The 21,373-nt window shown below is 38.9% G+C and overlaps 1 protein-coding gene across 8 annotated transcripts in view; it reads right to left on the reverse strand.

Annotated features, from left to right (window-relative positions):
* tox (thymocyte selection-associated high mobility group box) overlaps positions 1-21,373 on the reverse strand; it is a 182,322-nt gene that overhangs the window by 93,553 nt on the left and 67,396 nt on the right. The window lies entirely within an intron of this gene.

Consider the following 21,373-nt stretch of genomic DNA (forward strand, 5'->3'; position numbering starts at 1 on the left):
AATGTAGAAATTCTTTAATCTTTCAATCTAGATTTTTCGATGCATCTGAAAGACTAATAACTGATAAAAATGAATACACCCAAAGACAGCAATTAAATGTAGAAATTCTACTATTTGTGCAATGTGTTCATGCACCACATAATGGCATTTTATCAAAAATCTGACTTTATGTGCAAATAAATTGTTTGCAAGGGTGAGAAATGGATGGATACGCTTGAGGGTTGGTACCCAAATTTGTTAAAAGCTACAGAAATTCCCAGAATCTAGATTTCAGCTGTACCTGAAGGACTGTGAAAGCCAATAGAAATCAATATACCCAAAGTAAACACATAAATGCAGAAACTCCATTATTTAGTGCAATATAGTCCAAATAGTCAACAAGAATGAGAGAAACTAGTATGTTGTTATTGATGGGGATGTTTGCTTTCCCAATGTAGGTTGAGGCTGCCATAGTGCCAAGGGCTTAAATAGGTTGGAATTTGTCAAGTGTATGAGGAAACTTTCCTCAGGCAATATATAGAGGACAATACAAGGGAGATGGCAAAGCCTGACTTACTCTAAAGGAATTGGGCAAGGCAAATCAGTGAAGTGTCAGTAGGTGAGCTTTTTGGCACCAGCAACCACAGTCCTATTAGCTTTAAAATAGTTATGGATATCAGCAGGGTTGGTCCAGAAGTTAAAGCTCTAAATTGAGGCAAGGAAAACTTTAATGCTATTAGGCAATGAGTTGCAAACGTTAATTTGAGTGTTTTCTTTGTGGGCAAAGGGACATCCGGAAAGTGGAATATTTTTTTAAAGTGCGACAATGAGAGTTCCAGGTATGCATGTTCCTGTTAGCGTGAAGGGCAAAGCAGATAGGAGTAAAGGACCCTGAATGATGAATGAAATTGAGGGTCTGGCCAGGAAAACGAGGGAAGCATGAATCAGGTAGATGCAGCTGGGATCAAGGCATCCCTGGAGGGGTATAGGGGATTGTGCATAATTAAGAAGGAAATCATGAGGGCTAAAAGGAACATGAGATAGCTCCGGCAGATGAGATTAAAGAGAATTCAAAAAGATTTCATGTAGGGCCCCTGAAAAACCAAAGTGGTCATCTAAGTATGGGGCCACGGGAGAAGGAGAATAGTCCTCAATTAATATTTCGCCTCTCTTTGTATGGATGCGAAATTCATGAAGACTGGGAAAGTTCAGAAGTTAATGGCAATGAATTGAGATGCTGCCAGTCCTAAGATGTATGAATTTCCCAGGCCTGATCAGATATATCCAAGGACATTGTGGAAAGCTACAGAAGAAATTGTAGAGTTCCTGGCTGAGATATAGATGAATCATATTTAGGCACGATTGAGGTGCTGGAAGACTTGAGAGTGTCTAATGTTGTGCTTTAATTGAATAAGGGCTGCAAAGGAAAACCTGGGAACAATAGACCAGTAAGCTGAACATCTGTGGTAGAAAGATTCTGTATAGGATTCTGAGAGATAAAATATACATACATTTGGAAAGACATGGGTTGATTAGATTTTGTCAGAATGGCTTTGTGCAATTTTTGGAAGAAATAACCAAATAGGTTGATGAGGGGCGTAGATGTAGTCTATATGGACTTCAGTAAGACTTTGATAAGGTTCCATGTGCTGGGCAGCTCTGGAAGGTTAGACAGCATGGGATTCAAGGAGAGCCAGCTAATTGGATACAGATTTGGCTGAATGGTAGGAGCAGAATATAATGGTGGCAGGTTGTTTACCAGAATGGAGATTGTACAAATAGTTTGTGAGGCTGCACTTGGAGTATTGTGTTCAATTATGGTCACCTTGTATTAAGAAAGATGCCATTAAGGTCGAAAGCAAGCAGAGAAGATTTATCTTGCCAGGACTTGAGGGTGTGGGCAAGAGGGAGAGGTTGGGCAGGCTGAGACTTAATTCCAAGGAGCACAGGAGGTGAGTTGTGATATAATAGTAGTCATGAGGGGAATAGATAGGGTGACTGCACAGAATCTTTTCCCCAGGGTAGTGGAAATCAAGAACTAGAGGGCATATGTTTAGGTTTAAAGGGAAAACATTTAGTGGGAACCTGAGGGGCAAATTATTCACACAGAGGGTGGGGAGTACATGGAATGGAAGTAGTTGAGGCAGGTAGAATAAAAACAATTTGAAAGACATTTGGATAAGTACATGGATAGGAAAAGTTTAGAGGAATATGGACCAAATAAGGCAAATGGGATTAACTTTAATGGAGCATTTTGGTCGGCACGGGAATATTAGGCTCAAGGCTCTGTTTCCATCTGTATGATTTTACATGAACCACTGAATATGAATTTATCAAAATTCTGATTTTGTATGCAAGTAGCACACTTCTGCACTTTAGTTCCAAGTCACACAAATGTTGTGTATATACGTGGAAGCTAAAATTATTGCTGAGCTTATAAACCCCAAAATGCCAAACTGAAGCAGTTCAGTTTTCTAATATCTCATTTTGAAGGTTTTAGTAGTAAATATGGTAGCAGAATATTTTAATTATAACATGGAATCCGTGTATTTATTTATGCCAGTTGGGATGGTTTCCATGTGAAGTGCTGTATAAGCAGCTGTTCTCTGATTGATGAAACATAGATGGTGCTTGTTAAATAACATTTTGATGTGCATGCTGCTCTAGCAAGAATTGTAGATTGTGTTTTAAATAGATGACAGAGTTATTAACTAAAATGATAATTTCAGAGACTGGAACTACCTACGGTCATCACTTCAAGGCACAGGAATGCGCCAGTGCTGTTTCTACAAAATTCTCCATATCATGGAAGGATAAGTAAAACAACATCCAGTATTCTTTCTCAGGTGACATATCCAGAATGGATGCCTGGTACACTCAGTATCCCATGTTGGGTAGGCGATAGCCTCACATGCCCAATACCAGATTTATGTTACGATAAAAGATTATTGGATGGACAGAGAAAAAGATTGATGGATCTGCTCAAAAGTGCAACTTCCCCATTGACCACAGGGAATCGTTGGGCTGTGACTGCTTAAGGTGTAATAGGTATTTGCAATGGTATTGAGAACCTCCGAAGCATGTATCGGGAGTGTACAGAGACCCTGCATGAAGATAGAAAGAGTGCATCCCCTCACAAACTATCCACTCATCAAGCAGTTGCTGCTCCATCAGTGCCAGAGTTTCTCGTTCCACATTGGGCTCAATCACTTCAGAATGCTAAACGTGTTGTGGAAGCAATGTTCTTCTCGTTGCCAAAAAGAAAAATAACTGTGCATTGTCCTGAAATGACTTTCCTCCTTCAGTTTCAGTTGAATATTTGATTGTATCCCGTTATGACAGCAAATTAATTCCATTATTTCAGTATGAATTATCCAGATAGTCTTTCAGAGTTAGAAGTACTTATAATTGGTGTAAACAACTTTGTAATGATTTAACAACATTAGAAAAACCACCATACAACTCATCCTGCTACTCTGTTACAAAACATTGTCTGGTTTTCTCTAAACGTTTTTTGATTCACACATGGAAATAGTGCTTCTTTTTGATTGATTTAAAGTTATTTTCCCTATATTCAAATGTGTAATCTTGCATTGTGAAAATATATGTTTGTCCTTTTAAAATGTCAACTAGTTTTATTGTAGTGATTCCTGTTTCAGAATCTATAAGTGATGCAGTAATTCAAACTCAAGGAGAGTTAAGGGCCTGTCCCACTTAAGCGATTTTTTAGGCGACTGCCAGCGACTGTCAAAGTCGTAGCAGATCGCCAAAATTTTCTTTTACCCTAGGACAATGACCACGACAATTCCGAGTCAGGTCGAGGCCGGTTACTTTTTTTGTGAAACTAGCAAGTGGCTAAGAGATTACACCGTCTTCGGAAACATCGCAAAATTCCCACGCTTACCTGACCGTCAAACTGTCGCCTCCAATCTACCTGTCAAATGGCCTGACAGTAAATAAATTGGTTAAAGACAAGTATTTTATGGTATCTTCAAATGCCTTTTCTTAATTTAATATTACGTGCTTCTAAATGCATCTGCGACAACCTAGCAAACCTGGGAACAGCCCGCAATAAGCTACGATACCTGGCGACAAGCCAGCTGTCGCCGAGAAATTTTTATCTGGAAAATTTCTCAGCGACGTGCCGGGATCCACTACGATTCTTTGAAGACTCCTCACGATCATGCCTACGACACCCCGGCGAACGTTCGGCAACAGCCTAGTCGCCGGCAGTCGCCTTAAAATCACCTAAGTGGGACAGGCCCTTTATATGTAAGGTGCTGTACTTGGCTTCTTTTATATAAATACTGTAATACTTCCAAGACATCATACCATTCCAACAAACTCACTGTCTGTTCTTTTCGTGCTCAATTTGGATTTTATCCATTTTTTGAGAGAACCAAGTTAAATATGTTAAATATGTAACGTTGTGAATTAACTTTGTCAGCCCTCTTTGTGGAACTATGTGTATTGAATGCAAAAACAAAGAATTTCACTGTACCTAAGGACATGTGGCAATAAAGTATAATTAAATCATTGAGCTGTTTTTCTGTAGTTCTCTAGCAGAAATTCTGGCAAGCAGATTAATTTCTTATAGATTTTTATTATTTGAAACAATAAGTATTCCAGCAACATCACTTTGGCCCCTTGTCAGGCTGGATACAGCATCATTGTGATTTTGATGTTAATAGGTTTGCCTTTATTGAATCCGAATGTAGTGATGTAATTAAGCCTTTCAATTCGATCTATTACATATGAAGCATCGTTTAAATCTTTTCTTTATTAAGACAGTAGCCATGTTGGTTTTATAACAGGTTAAGTGTATTGGAAGGCAGGATGACTAAAAAGCAATTTTACTTCCAATTTCAAAAGTTATTATTATCTGTTGTAGCTTCTTGTCCCCAATCTGCCAGTAATGTTGAATCGAGTGTTTAGAAAGTGCACATGAATCAATGCATGTTGATTTTCAGTAGCTTTCCTAGGTCATGTACACATTAGGATTTCTTGCCACTCTTCACTTGTTTAGTTGTAGTAATGGGATCGGCCAAAGCAGAACTCTGGGGAGAAACCAATTCCATCAGATCTCAATCTAATGATATATCTTCTGCTGGAATTTGTGTTGTGTAGTTTCACTGTGTTTTCCTGGTTTACACCAGCTGAACTATTTGAACTGTAGCACCTTTTGCTGAACATTTCAGATAATGAAGCCTCACAATTTTAAGCGAGAAAGGTAACCCTTGCTCAAGTTCAAAGAGCAATGGACACGTGTTTCAAATGCAATGGATACTAACTCTGAACATATCATTAAATGTATATATAAATAGCACTCGTACAATGCTCCATAATACAATTCCCAAACCACATGAAGATACCATGTTTATGGAGCCTGAAAGGAATATCTACTTAGTTGTATCTCTAATCAACATATAATTTTTCAAATTGCATTGCTTCCGATTTCAGAAGAAACTGGAGTCTGAAGAAAGGTTCTGACCCTAACATCGGCAGATATCTACTAAGCAACCTCAAGAGATCTTGGTTATATTTATAATCTCCAGTCCAAATTTACAAGATGGAGTTCGAGTACACATTAGTCGCCAGGACCAGTAATTTTGCACATTCTTGTTTGGAAAGTAGACAGCAACTGAAAGAAGGATCACTGTTCCTACCATGTGGCTAGATCCCATTGAATCTATTTGATAAAGTTGGAGACCAAAAATGTTCCCATCCCCAAGGCCTCTTCATTTATAAATTATATGCACTAACATTATAAGATTGTCCAGCTGGTCTCCAAACATAGGAACAGGCATGCATATTAATGTCTTTCAACCTGGAAGGGTTTTAAATTTCTTCATTTTACAACAGTTATTGCTGCGAGAATAATTTAAAGGACATTGCATACTATGTTGACAACCAAGAAATGCCATTGCAGCTAGGAATCATGAAATCGAAGACTGGGTAAAAAATTATTTTCAAATTATTACGATGAAAGCATAATAGCACAGTAACTGAATTTATCCTATTCTACAGCTCCTTTTACTATTGCTCATGAATTGAGGACAAATTTCTGCCCTTTGAATTTTGATCAATATTTATCACAGCCACTTCCATATATTATCGGCATTTGTATCCGTGGCATCCTGCACAAATTGGCTACAGTATTTGACTGCATGACAACAGTAACCAGATGTAAAAATAATTAATTAGCTTTGAATCGGTCTTAGATGCCCGAGGCGAAATTTACACCATTTTATGCAATTCGTGTCTTACTTTTCTTATAAGTCATTGCCAGATATTCCCAGTGTTGTTACCAAACAGTTTCCTACATCTAACTCTGAAATGGTCATTAGTTTTCTCCATCATCCAAGTGGTTCATATTAAATGGATTATGTTAAGAATATTATAAATTAAATCATTCTAAATTTGATTAAATCTTATAGCGTAAAGCAGGCAGGTCTTTGAGAAACCGCAGATGTTGGAAATCTAAAGTAAAATTGGAAGATGCTGGAAATGCCCAGTGAGTAGGGTTCATCTGAGGAAAGAGAAACAGAGCAAATGTTTCAAGTTGAAGATCCTTGGTAAGAACTAGGAAAGAGACAACAAAGCTCGTTAAACTGCAGGGAGCTTAAGAGGATAGATTTGAAACAGAATTTTGATCTAATGGGCTTTTCAAACAAAACAATTTTTCTCAACACAGCTGATTTGAACATTTCTTTTGTTTTTTCCATTTTCTCCTCTTCATTCTATTAGATTGTGCATGTCGGGTTGATTGCATTAGTTGAAACAGGGTGGACCACGTGAAGGTTGCAATCTCCCACAACTTTAGGCTATGCACGCCATACACAAGAAGAAGTCCTCTTCCTTCAACCCACATACTAATAGCTCCCATCAGTGACATTCAGTGACTAGTCTACAAGCTGTTGCAAATTTGACAGTTGTGCAGAATATTATCAGATATCAGATACATAATCAAGATTTATTTTAGTGATTTTGGCTGTGCATTAAACAGTGGCCAGGATACAACAGCAACCCTCCTGGACCTCTTCAAAATGTGCTGCAGCATATTTTCTGGCTAACTTAGAGGGAAGTGGAAACCTTGATAACCGATCTGAAGGATAGTGAGATAATTTTAATATGGCCACTTGTAGCACCAGATGTGAGTGGGAAGTTAAATGGGGACAAAATCAGAATGACAAAATAGGCCAGGAGGCCAGAAGTGCATTTATCCACACAACACACCCACCAACCTCCCTTGCAACAAAGCAATCACAACACCCGACCTGAACATAAACCCTCCAACTCTCCAGGGTAGTGATCATTCACAAACTGTAATGGGAAACTTCCTTCCTCTTAAGTTGTGAATCAAACTGTCCCTGTGTTTAGGGCTCAGAATAAACTTTATCTCCATCACCTCAATTAAAACAAAGCATGAAGAGAAATTCATTATTCCATGTCAAAATATCTACAGTAAATATCTAGGAAATGTATAAGCCTGACTCTGGTGACTCCAGTAAACAGTATAATGTAGCCAAGAAATGAAAACAAAAAGCCACTAGATGATTAAGTTCCAAACTCAAAAATTTGTGAAGTCAGACCACACAGAATACAAGAATCGACTGATTATTCATTTTATTCCCTTAGTTCTTGTTATTTCCCTCCTGGGATAAATAAGGTTCTATCGTATTATATCCTACTGTGTGCTAGGTGTTCTTAACTCACAGTGGACAGAGAGTATCTTAACTCCTTTCCACCTCTTCCAATGTCTTGAAGTTAGTTCTATTTTTTCCAGGTCTGAATAATGAAGCTTATCCACTCCAGCCTTCTCTTTAAGTGCAATTTGGCTTTAGGCATTCCAAGCAAGCTTCAGTTGGTGCTAGCCACTCACAGTGTTACCCTTTCTAATGCATCCAGCTAATTACCAGTGGGCTTAGTGCTGACTGCATGCAGATAATAAACAGGTACGTAGAGATTGCAATGTTTGCCATCTGTTTGGATGATTCAGCCTCCATAGCTTGAATAGCTGAAGGTGTATGTAAACTGTGACACTTGGCTGTGAGGTTTGCAGCAGTTTCTAATGGTCAGTAGCAGCACATGAACATTAGCTATGAGCTTTAAATGATTGGGGTTGTAGTTGGGTGAATAATTGAGTTGCGAGGAATTGAGTAGTGTCTGAAGCTGGCAGTGCATATGGTCGATATACCATTGGAGTGTGAGGTAATTGCATTTCATCTGGCAGTGCATTCACATCCTTGGGACCTGATTCCTGGCATTGACCTACATAGTTAAGCTGATCTTGGAGTCAAATAAAGCACCAAGATTTAATAACGGTTTAATTAAGTTTTAGACAATTGCCTATGAGATAGATGGTGTCAATGGCTAGGTTACAGTGCTCAAGGCAGGGACCAAAGATGTTGGTTTTCACTTACCAATTGTAAATACTATTGCAAAATAAAATCTTTATTGCGTATTCTCCCTGTGATATGAGATATGTGGTGCTACTAGGAGAGGATTTTTATATCTTTAACTTAAATTATTGTGTGATTTAAAGAAAAAGTCCAATATTTCTCTGTGTATAATTAATATTTTTCATTGTAAACTGTCTCTGAATAGTTAACAGAACAGCTCTAAATGCCATAATTGGAATTATTTATTTGTTTAATATACCAATTTTCTATAAATTTTATTGAACTCACAGAAACATAATTAGCAATACCGTGAAATATTATGAGTGCATATTTCAGATGGGAATCAGGGCGGTCTAATCCGAGCCTGATGAATGTGCTATTGAACTGAATGCTCCTGCAAGTCAACCATGAGATTTATCTCTGGTGTATTTAGTTTTGTCCTTTTACTATCCATAAAATGGGGGCAATCATTATGAATTTGTGCCTCCCTCATATTTGAGTGTTTACAGCATTTTTGATATGCGTTTTAAAACTGCACATCCAAAACTACACCCTTTGTGAAAATGTAATTTCATAACTGAACTCTAATAATATTACTCACTTAAAATTGAAGACAAGATTGTTGGGTCAAAAATGTGAGCAAATAAAGATTTTTTTTCCCGTGTATATATTACTTTAAGAAAAATGTTAACTATTCAACATTTTCCTTCACAGTAAAACTGTTAAATAAAACAACAATTTATTCTTATTGGCTTGCAACATGAAATTTCTTCAGTATATCTTTGACATCTGGGCTGCTTCAACTGTATTTTCCAGTGCCGCAGCTGGTTACATATTTTGTAAAAGTGATTTTTGTTTACTATTTTAACAATTGAAGCTAATCCTATTAACCCACACATCTAAAAGGAGCAGTTCCCACTGGGTTCAATTAGAGGGAAACCCACTTTAAAATTAAATATCAACACTAGCTACTGGTAGGCAGCATTTATATTTCGTCTACATTTTCAGATTCCTAGTTATGGGGTTTTTCTTCTGCTTTCTGCAAACCCTTTCTGATCTTTATTAAATATGTTGATGATCAAACAAAGGCCATTGTTAATCTTAGAACAAACCTATTTCTCAGTGCAACCATGCTGTACTGAATGCCAAATTGAATTACAGAGATTTTTTTGAACATATAGCTGAATAATAATCAGCTGAAAGTAGGTCAGGATTGTAAATGATGGACTAGTTCCCATCCCCCAAACATATAATAGGAACATGTCTGCAGCCTCAGAATGGAATTCATCATTTTATTACATTCCTTATATGAACTCTTTTCACTCTAATGTTTCTGCAGAAAACATTTGCAATTTGGCAAATTGCATTGCTTCAAATGAAGGAAATTAAATTTCAATACTTTCATTAATCCACACAGTATACTGGGTGCTATAAATATATTTCTATTTTGTTTGTTGTGTAAAACAGCATAATAGGCACGTACTGCAATGACTAATTGACTAATAATTTGAAGCCATAAATCTAACTCCCACCAAAGCAACAGGGAAATGCAAAGTTGTTCATTAAATAAATTTAATAATAAAAAAGAACAAAAGTAAATAATGGTCATCATGAAAAACACTGGATTGATGTAAAATGAGTTCTTTTCACTAACATCCCTTTGTCTGTCTAATTCTTGGCTCTCAATAAATAAAATCGCTAAAATTGGTTAACTGCCATTTATAGGAACTTATTGTGGGGAAATTAGCTACCACATTTCCTACATTACAAGGTGACTGTAAAGCACCTTGCAGTACTGTGAAAGTAAGTTTGCCTTTCTTCATATGTAATTCCAGGCATACAGTAATATGATTGATTCTTAACTGCTCTCTGAAATAGTCTAGCATGACAATCAGTTGTAGCAAAATTGTTGTGATAAACTATAACAAGAAGAAAATTGGACATAACATATAATACATCAAAAAGGCACATCTAAGCTGCAAATTTTCCCTCACCCACGGTAAATTTGTGCTATTATATAACCTGATGCAACTGTACATGTGGAACCATACCTTTTAGTCAATATTATACACCCTTCTATCAACACTTCTGCCTATGGCATGTCCTATCTCAAACATGGAACCAGCAGAACTAGCAACACTATGCTACATAATCAGGAGGGATCACCCAAGCTCTTCTTAACATTCACTTCAGAACCCATGGAGTCTCAATGCATTAGATTAAACACATTAAAGATACCTCTAATTTCTACCAACCAGCCTTGAACTGATGAATAATCACCTGCCGCCACTGAAAACAATTGTAACAAAAATTGAATGCACTAATGTTACGGAATCAATTCTGAATGTGAGATGTCAATGTTCATCAATAAGGTGGCTTGAGAGCACAACTAATGGCCAAGCTGACTGAGTCCTTAAGGACATAGCAACCCAAATAGGCTTGAGCGAGATGTAGAAAAAGCTACTTAATCTCATCCCCAACAAAGCACCAGTCCTTCGTTGTATCAGTAGGAGTGACTATTGCACATTTGTTATAGAGATGAAATACACTTTCTTCACACTAATGATACCATCAATTGCATGGCTCAACTCACTAGCTAAAAGATGTGTCAGAATAAAGCTAACAACTCAAAATTTGGCACTCATGGGACACTATGGACTAGAAGATGAAGAAATGAATTCAACCATTTCTAAACATATGATGCGTTATAAATTGCCATAATTGAGTACTGTGTTTACAAACGTATTATGCCACTGCAAGTAAAAATATAATTGGTTCGTGACAATAAAACACTCTTGACCACCATCAAACCTGTGTTCATATCAAGTTCAACTACAAGTGCATTCCAGAGGCAGTGCAAGGAACATTTTAAAAATGAGGCGCTTGGCTGGTGAATGCATCTTAACCAATTCCAAAGCCAATTGATCAAATTAAGGCTTTACAGGGCACTACTGCATCCAGTCATGAATGGTGAAGGACATTTAAATAATTCATACAAGAAGCAGTCTCAATGATGGGAACATCAGCATGTTAGTATATCAGAATAGACTCAAGTTTTTACAAACTCCTTCAGCTAGAAGTATCAAACAGATGATCCACACGGGCATTCTCTGGTGTTATCAACAAGGTGTATCTGTTCTCCAATAACCGACTTATCACCGGGACATTTCAAGTCTACCAAAACCACTTGGTTCCTGATTTAGTTAGAGCTCAGACCCAAAAATAAAGCCAAAAGCTGAATTCCAGAGGTATGCTAAATGTGATTGTTCTCGACCGCATGATAACTGAGTGTGGCATCAAGGGACCTTTAGTAAAACTGGTTAATCAGAAATGGGTATCAGGAGTCCTCCAACAGAAATCATACACATTTAGATATCAGATACTGTGGCAGTGGCAACCATCTTAACTCCAGTAGATTGCCATGGGAATTCCTCAGGGAACAGATCTGGGTGCAAGCATTTTCAGTTGGCTTCATCAATAACATTTCCTCCATCATGTCCAAAGTGGGAATATTCCCTCATGATTGGACAGTATTCAATTCCATTCACAATTCCTCATGCTGTGCCTGCATGCAAAACAAAACCATGACAACATCCTTTTTATGAAGTTGAGTAGCACATACCAGTAAGTGGCAGGAAAAGCTATTTCCAACAAAACAGTCTAATTGCTTCCCCTTGACATTCATTGGCATTATCAGTATTGCACGTGTCACCAGTAACATCCTGGGGTTCATCACTGACCAAGAACTGTTCCTGCCAAAGAAATTCTGTACCATCAGGGTCTGAAAAACGGTCCCGATCCAAAATATCACCTGTCGATGTTCTCCAGGGATGCTGCCCGATCTCCTGTTACTCCAGTACTGTTTCTCTTATTAAAGACCAGCATCCGCAGTTCCATGTTTCTACAAAGCCATCGGTCCAATTCCTTACACGGGAAACCCCCCCCATGTTACAGCTGTTTGGATAACAGAAGTTCACTCTTTCAGAATTCACATATCACTATCCAAAAATTTAAAGATATTGAATAAAATATCTTGGCGTGGTGGTATAATCTCCAGTTTACTGGCTGAATGCAGCTCTAATAGTACTCATGAAACTTTAGACCATTCATGACAAAACAGACCAGTTGCCTGATACCACATCCATTACCTTACTTTCACTAATTTACAATACTTAATCCTTTGCTGTGGCTTCAACACGTTTAAATAACAAAATCTATTGCAATAATTTGCAAATACTTTTTTAACAGCCCATCTGAAATCCACAACCTCAACCAAGAAAGTTGGCTACAATGTTTACCAACTCCCCTGAAAGTCACACTCAGTGTTGAAATGTAATCACTGTTTAATTACACGATTACTGAATCAAAATCTTGGATCTGAGACACACTATGTTCTCAATTAGAAGTGCACAATAACATATTTTGTGCTGCATCCCCTAGTAAAATACATGGAAAAGTAGTCATTGTTACTTTAATTTTTATTTGCTTTGCAAAAATGTAGATACACCGATATTACAAGAATGGAAACTTGTAGCCTAACTGTAAAAAGGAAAGAAGTGCAACCACAACATCAGTAATGAGGTGAATGGAAAAACATTTGGTTTCCTTCTGTTGTAACTCTCTCATTTCTTTGCAGGCATTAAAAGAAAATTTACACCAACTTCAGCTATTATAGATCACATCATTAGTAATATGTATAATTTAAACAAAATATGGTATAATTAATAAATTAATTTACTCTGAGAGCATCACCCATACCATTGGAAACTCGATGCCTCCCTCATCAGAGTTGATTTTAACAAGGCTGGTTGAAGAAGCCACTCTCAAATTATGACCAGTACGCCTCCTGCAGATGCTTGTGCAGTGTGGTTCAAAAGTCTGATGAGCGCCAGAGTATCAAACATTTCAGACCCCTGCTATTTCACCATCAAAGGTGCCAATCGTTCCATCCCTTGCCCTCACTTTGTAAAATTGGGCCACTTAGCCAGGTTTCTCTTTCCTGCATGTAGGCAGCAACTGAAGAGCGTAGTTCCAACTATAAGGATAGTAAATCAAGAAAGGCCATCAAGAAAGCGAGGAGACCCTTTTGGTACAAACTGGTGGATCGGATGGATGTTCGGCAGCTGTGGCAGGAGTTGCACACCGTTACTTCCTATAAGGGGAAACCAAGTTTCCAGAAACCAGAAACCTACACCTCCTTTAAATTCACCTACATTACCGACATTGTTGGTTCAATAGTTTAGTTTATTATTGTCATGTGTACGGTGGTGCAGTGAAAAGCTTTTTTTTTGCGTGCTGTCCAGCCAATGAGAAGACTATACACGATTACAATCAAGTCGTCCACTGTGCACAGATACAGGATAAAAGGTATATTATTTAGTGTAAGATACAGTCCGATAAAATCCAATTAAAAATAGTTCAAAGGTCTCCAATGAGATGGATGAATAAAGAGTAATGTCAGAATACAGGAGAGAGATTGATAATGTGATTAAATGGTGCCAGAAGGACAATCTTGTTCTAACATTAGGAAGACCAAGGAGCTGACTGTTGATTTCAGGAAGGGAAAGATGAGGATCTGTAAATCTGTTTTCATCGATGGGACGGCATTGGGGAGAGTCAGCAACTTCAAGTCCTTGGCCGTGCACATCTCTGAAGATCTGTCCCAGGCTGAGCACATTGATTCAATCACTAAGAAAGTTTATCAAAGCCTTCCTTCAAAAATTTTACAGAGTCAGTACGTCACTGAATATTCTATCGATCTTCCACAGGTGGAGAGAATACTGACCGGTTACATCACGGCTAGGCTCGGTAACACGAACGCCCAGGAATGAAGAAAGCTGCAGAAAATGATAGACATTGCCCAATCCTTCTCGGGTATTGACCTCCCCACCATCGAAGGGATGTACTGCCTCAGGAAGGCAGCTAAAATCATCAAAGACACATCACCGTGGCCAAGCACTCATCTAACTGCTATCATCAGGAACAAGGTATAAGAGCCTAAGAACTGTGACCTCCAGGATCAAAATAGCTTCTTCCCAGCAATTATGCCAACAATCATCAGACTTTTGAACCACGCTGCACAACTCTAACATAACCTTCCCCAGCAATGATTTACTAGGGACTTTGTTTTTTCGTTGTACATCATACTCCAGTTTTTGGACTATTACGGTCTGGTTACATAGTATTGTTGATTATTAGTTTATATATTATTGATTATTGTATATGTGTTTGTTGTATTTTTGCATTAAAGGGCCTGTAAAACTGCAGCAAGAATTATTATTCTTTTCCTGGTTATATATTAACAATCTAATAAGGAAATTTCATTCTCTGCCCTGCAGCTCAAAATATTTCAATGAGATTTGGATAAAAGTACAAAGATTGCCCCTATAATTATAAATGTTAACATTTTAAAAATAATTGTCTTGTAAAGCAGAGGAAATTACAATATCATATGTGAAGTATTAAGAGTACTTTGACGGCACCACCACTGACTGAACTGGCCTAGCCCTGAAGGCAATATCTGTCAGACTTGGTCAGCACCAGGGAGTAAGTGTATTTGGCACCATCTTCCATGAATCTGTGGCAGGTGCATATGCCCATGACATCATTGTTTAAAGAGACTTCTGGAAGTTCTTGTGTACACCGTCTGCTCTTCACACTGAGACCACTATCCTTCAGGTTGTATGGTACTACAATTGTGCTAAATCGGGTAAACTCAGAATAGACACAAAGTGCTGGAGTAACTTAGTAGGTCAGACACCATCTTTGGAGGACGTGGATAAGTGACTTTTCGGGTGGGGACTCTTCTACAGACCCCATCCTCCATGAATCTGTCTGCAGAAGGGTCCCGACCTGAAACATCACCGATCCATGATCTCCAAAGATCTGCCGAGTTACTCCAGCACGTTCTGCCTTTAAAAAAAAAAATGAACCAGCATCTGCAGTTCCTTGTGTCTAAACTCAGGACAGATTTGTCATCCATGAACTGGGCATTCATTAATCTTGTGGACCATTAGCAGCAGCAGAAATGCACTACAATCTGTAATCTTGTGGCCCTGCAAATTTCTCACTCCACCAATCCTATCCAACCAGCATATCCACTCTTACTCATTATGCAATGCAGAGGAGTATGTCAGAGGCATTACATACATGAGATGTTAACCTGGTGAAGCTGCATCACAGGACTAATTGTGCTAAAGTGCAAAAAACAGCATGCAATAAAGCTAAGCAATACCACAACCAGTGGATCAGATGGGGTCTCTGCAGTCCTGCCACATCATGTTGCAAATAGTGGTGGAGAATTAATCAACTAATGGGAGGAGTGGAATCTCCAGGAACATCCCCATTTTTAATTCAGTTCAGTTCAAAGATACTGAAAAAAGCCCTACGGCCCACCGAATTCACGCCAACCATCTGTTCACGCCAGTTCCATGTTATCCCTCCTTGTCATTCACTCTCTACACACTAGGGGCAATTTACTTGGTCAATTAACCGACTACCTGCATGTCTTTGGTATGCTAGAAGAAACCGGAGCACCCGGAGGAACCACATGTGGTTACAGGGAGAATATATAAACTCCTGATCTTCAGTGATGGCTAGGCATTTGAAACCAAGTTTAGACAGAAGTGCTGAATGGATTTCAGTATTTCTCACCATCACACTATCCAGTTTCCAGCCAATTCAATTCACTCCACGTGATTTCAAGAAACAGCTGAAAGCACAGAACGTGACACTGGGACCAAGCAATATCCTGTTGCAAATGTGTGCTCCAGAACTAGGTGTGACTGTAACCAAGCAGCTCTCGTACAGTTACAGCAATGGCCTCTCTGACAATGTGGAACGGACTCTCATGTCTTATAAGAAAAAAAGTCAACAAGACACTGGAGCAGGGCAGGGGCAGTTCATTGAGCCGCTTGCAGCTGCTCCACTATTCAACAAAATTTTGGTTTATCTTCTACCTCTGCACAATATTCCTACCCTATTCCGAAATGCTTTTACTTCTCAGTACACACTTCTATTTAACAGGTCATCTCAAACTCTTTCACATAATCAAAATACCAAATTAAGATAACAATATGGAATCATAATTTTTTTTAAAATTCAGCACTTCGATCCATAATGCAGCCTACACTATTAGCACTATTTCACGTGCTCCATCAATACCTTTCCTTCCAAAACAATATAAGAAATGTGAATGCTTACAGATGGTTGCACAATGTTCAATTTCATTCGCAATATCTCAGTAAATGAAATAATCCATACCTGGATGTAACATGAACTATATGACAATCAGGCACAAGCTGATAAATGGAAGTAATGTTTCTGCTGCAGAATGCTAGGCAGTGGCCACCTCTCCAACAAAAGAGATCTTTACCTCCTATCCTCAATATTCACCGGTGCTTCTATTGCCGAGTCCCTCACAATTAACATCTTGGGGTGACCAGAAACCAGAAACTCAACCAGAACAACCATATAAATCTTCTTAGACGACTCCATCTGCATCAAAGATAACTTGCTTCTACTCCAGTTCTGTGGAAATTAAACTATTAGGTAACTGATAAATTATAGGCACTCCGCACTTTATTCACATCTATTGATTCCCATTTATTTATTCTCACCACCTTGGATTTTCCCAAACCATCTGCCAATGGATCAAGGACTTCCTGACCAACCGCCCCCAGACCGTCAAAATAGGCCCTCACCTCTCCTCCACCATTACACTGAGCACCGGCTCACCACAGGGCTGTGTGTTGAGCCCCATCCTTTACTCCCTCTACACTCACGACTGCGCCCCCACCCATCCCACCAACACCATCATCAAGTTCGCGGATGACACGACTGTGGTTGGACTCATCTCAGGAGGAGATGAGACAGCCTACGGGGATGAAATCCAATGGCTGGCAGCATGGTGTTCAGTGAACAATCTTGTCCTGAACTCCTCCAAAACAAAGGAACTTATAATTGACTTCAGGAAAACCAGTGCAGAATACGACCCACTCTACATCAATGGGGTCTGTGTGGAAAGGGTACCCGCTTTCAGGTTCCTGGGTACGCACATCGCAGAGGATCTTACCTGGTCTACCAACACCATCACCACAGTGAAGAAGGCACAGCAGAGACTCCACTTCCTGAGGATCCTCAGGAAAACCAACCTGCAGGAGAAGCTCATGATGTCCTTCTATCGCTGCTCCATCGAGAGTGTGCTGGCATACTGTATAACCACATGGTATGCCACCTGCTCAGAAAAGGACAGGAAGGCCCTTCAGAGGGTCATCACGACGGCCCAGAAGATCATCGGCTGCTCACTGCCCTCCCTGGAGCACCTGTTCAGCCTACGCTGCCTCAGTAGAGCAGGCAAAATAATAAAAGATCCATCCCACCCCGGCCACCGTCTGTTTGTTCATCTGCCCTCTGGTCGACGTTTCAGGTCGATCAAATCCCGAACAAACAGACTTAAGAACAGTTTTTACCCCAGGACCATACGAGAACTGAACACTACCTTCTGCACTAGGCAACACTGTTAAAACTTTTGTACTTAATATAATTGTATTTATTTGTTTTTGCATTTATTGCATATATGTTTTTACGCACCGTCAGGATTGGCTATTTTTTAATTTTGTTGTACTCGGTTGCAATGACAATAAATGAATATTATTATTATTATTATTATCAACTCCCTGCAGATCCTACCACTTACCTTTACACTGGAGGCAATTTAAAATAGACAATTAGTTTATCAATCCACATGCCTTTGGATTGTTGGGGGAAACCAGGTATCTGGAAGAAACCCACAATCACGGGAAGAATGTGCAAACAGACAGCGAACAAGGCCTGGCCCTAACCCAGGTCTCCATCACTGTAAATAAGCAAGAGGTGCTAAATAGCATCGTGATGTGGAATTTACTTCTAAAGTTTAAGTTGGGCTTCTGTATGCTCCTGATGCGAACATGAGATTCTCAATACGTTTCTAAATTCTCCTTCCTTATTTTGAGCAGTCATGGGCAGTGGATTCCCATTTCCTCAGTCAGCCAAAGTTTGTGGTGGTGCACTGAAGACATTGTTGAATTTCATCATTGATGAACCCCCCCCCTCAGCAAAGACAGGCGTTGAAAAGTTTCATGTTTCTCAGAACCTGTTGAGATCCTGTGAACATTTATTGTCAGAGATTATCATTATTCAGAGATGACAGAAGTCCTTTTTCTGCAGATGTTGACAGCAAGATCCACGTGCTTTTGTGAATGAGTTGATGCTGACGTGCAGCCCAGCTTCTGAATGTGTGGAAACTTAAGGCAATTGCAGCACAACTACAGAGGTAAAGTTAGGGTGACTGGTCCTGTGGCAGACGTTGCATAGATTGAACAGCTTGCCATAAATTCTGTAGAGTTAGTCCATTCTGTAGATTTATTCTTGGAGGCGAGGTTCAGCATTACAGTAAGTAAGATTGAATGAGGGATTGGACCAATGATGTAGCCTGACTAGAGACATAAGGAGTGTGGTCTGAATAGCAGTCATGACATGACTTTTCTGTGGCAAAGCCTTTTCAATCATGAGCACAATAGAGAATTCACTCTCCACTTGATTGAACAAGTGCAGCTTTAACAACACTCAAGAAGCTCAACACCATCTCAGGTAAGGCATCTTGCTTACAGCACCCCACCGACCACTCTATTTGTTCCATTCACCACCAGAGTGCCACAGCAGCATTGTGTACCATCTATTAAAAAAAATAAAGGCTGGAGGATCTCAATGAGTTAGGCAGCATCTGTAGAGAGAATGGGCAGAACATTTTGGGTCAGAACCCATCTTCAGACTGATGGAGTAGAGGGGAGAAATGCTCACCCCCAAATCTCCTTACTATTTTATCCCCCTCTTTACCCTCTCCTCTGTACCCTCCCTCCAGCATTAGATTTCGCACCTTCTCTTCTTTCCTCTTTGCCTTTTGCCTATCTATCATCTCTCGATTTTGGTATTTACTCATCAGCCAATCAATTTCCATCACCTGTGTCCTAAACACTTGCCAGGCTTTGCCCCATCCCCACCTCTCTTTTCTACTTTTCTCCCCCCCCCTCCCCATTTCATCAGTCAGAAGGGTCCTGGCTCAAACTGTCATCCCTCCACAGATGCTGCCTGAACCGCTGAGTTCTCCATCCTTTTCTTTTTGCGCAAGATTCCAGCATCCGCAGTTTCTTGTGCCTCTTTCTATAAAATGCAACTTACAGTAACAAAGTTGATTTTTTGCTGATTAAAATGTAAATTATAACTGATTAAATACAAACACAGCTGCAATTTATTTAATCAGTTATGATTTACATCTCAATCAGGAAAATAATCACCTTTATTTCAGTATGACTGCTGCTTTTTGGAGAAAAAAAAATCAATATGTAACATTTTAGATTGCAAATGTATGGCCATTTTGTATTTCAACCAAATATTAACCTATTATCGTAAAAAATGCTCAGATAATAAAAGGAGATAGAAATTAGTATTATGATAGAAAATAAAAGAAAGAAATGCATAGTGACTTGTGGCCTGAAATTAAAAACAATTTAGAATGCACAGCAGGTTAATTAGTATTTTAAAGAGAGAATCCCGTTACAGTTTCAAGTTTGATGTCATCTGTAAAAGTTAACTCAGCATTCCATGTTCAATTTATAAAGCTATGTACAGTGACTAGATCTCACAATATGGAATGCAAAACAAGTTAGTTCTCATATATTGGTCACAGAAGTATTAAACAAGGAAATTGAATGAGATTTTCTTCACATTTAAAAGACAGAGATCAGCATCCTCGTAAAGAATGGCACCCCGATTAACGAATAGCAGCCCGATTAACGAATGCCTCCGTGTTACGTTTCCAACATTGTGTTTATACAACAGGTATGAATCTCTTGTTACCGTCCACTGTTGAGAAACACAGTGTAAGAAATTAGACTAAAAAGTAAATATCTCATTGGTGCTGCCTGACTCAGAGTACAGGAGACAGGTAAGAACATTTATGAGAAATAAGAGGAAATGCATCAAAAGGAACATGGAGCACAGGCTAGGCTATTCTAACTAATTGGAACTAGGCCGAGGTACACAGGTCAGTATATTGAAAGAATACTGACTCTCTCTCTCTCTCTCTCGTCAACTCCCTCTCCCACAGTAAATCATTTTTGATTTTGTGAGGTTTATTCTCCTGCTGTTTGCTGGAATCCTGTTTTCAGAGCCAGTAGAATGGCTGATGAGAATGCCAATATATTTCATCACATTCATGAAGAAACATTTGAATCTGCAATTTTGAGTTGGCCATTTACATCTCAAGCACTATGCATCTTCAACTATAATGTGGAAACAGCATATGAACTGGAGTGTGGGAGCTCATGTAATCATTAGCAAAAGAAAACAAACTGCTGGAGGAACACATCTGTCGGGGAAAAGAATTGTCGATAGATTGGATTGAGATGCTGCATCAGATTCCAGATTCCAGCACCTGCAATCTGTTGTGTCTCCTCACAAAATCAATAATTGCTTGAAAAAAAAATTGTCTTTTTGAAAAGATTGGAATGCTTGATATGAAGGATTTTTGGCAATTAGTTTTCTTGTACAATGAAGAGCAGTCATGTATTTAAGTTAATATAAAAGTTGGTGAAAGCAAGCATACTTTGGTGACCTTTCCAAAACTTATTATCCTATGTAGATATTGTGAATTAATTTGATTCATCAATACAACTGCTTCCTATGTTTTCAAATGATCTTCAGCATTAGCAATCAAGAATATCGATCATCATCCCTTTTATGGTTGTAAATTTGTAAAGCGTCGTTTTGTAAAACTGTCACCACAGTTGTTGTTGGATACATATTATCATCATCCCATATAATTAGACATTGCTATTTACCAGCTATAGTTTGAACAATCTGGTGGTTAGTTTCCTTCTTCTTCTTCTCACCCTCAGTTTCTCATCGTTGTTGTATATCTTTCAAGCACTGTTGGTCCTATGGAGCATTGCAGT

The sequence above is a fragment of the Rhinoraja longicauda genome, chromosome 4 (assembly GCF_053455715.1).
Source record: "Rhinoraja longicauda isolate Sanriku21f chromosome 4, sRhiLon1.1, whole genome shotgun sequence".
NCBI lineage: Eukaryota > Metazoa > Chordata > Chondrichthyes > Rajiformes > Arhynchobatidae > Rhinoraja > Rhinoraja longicauda.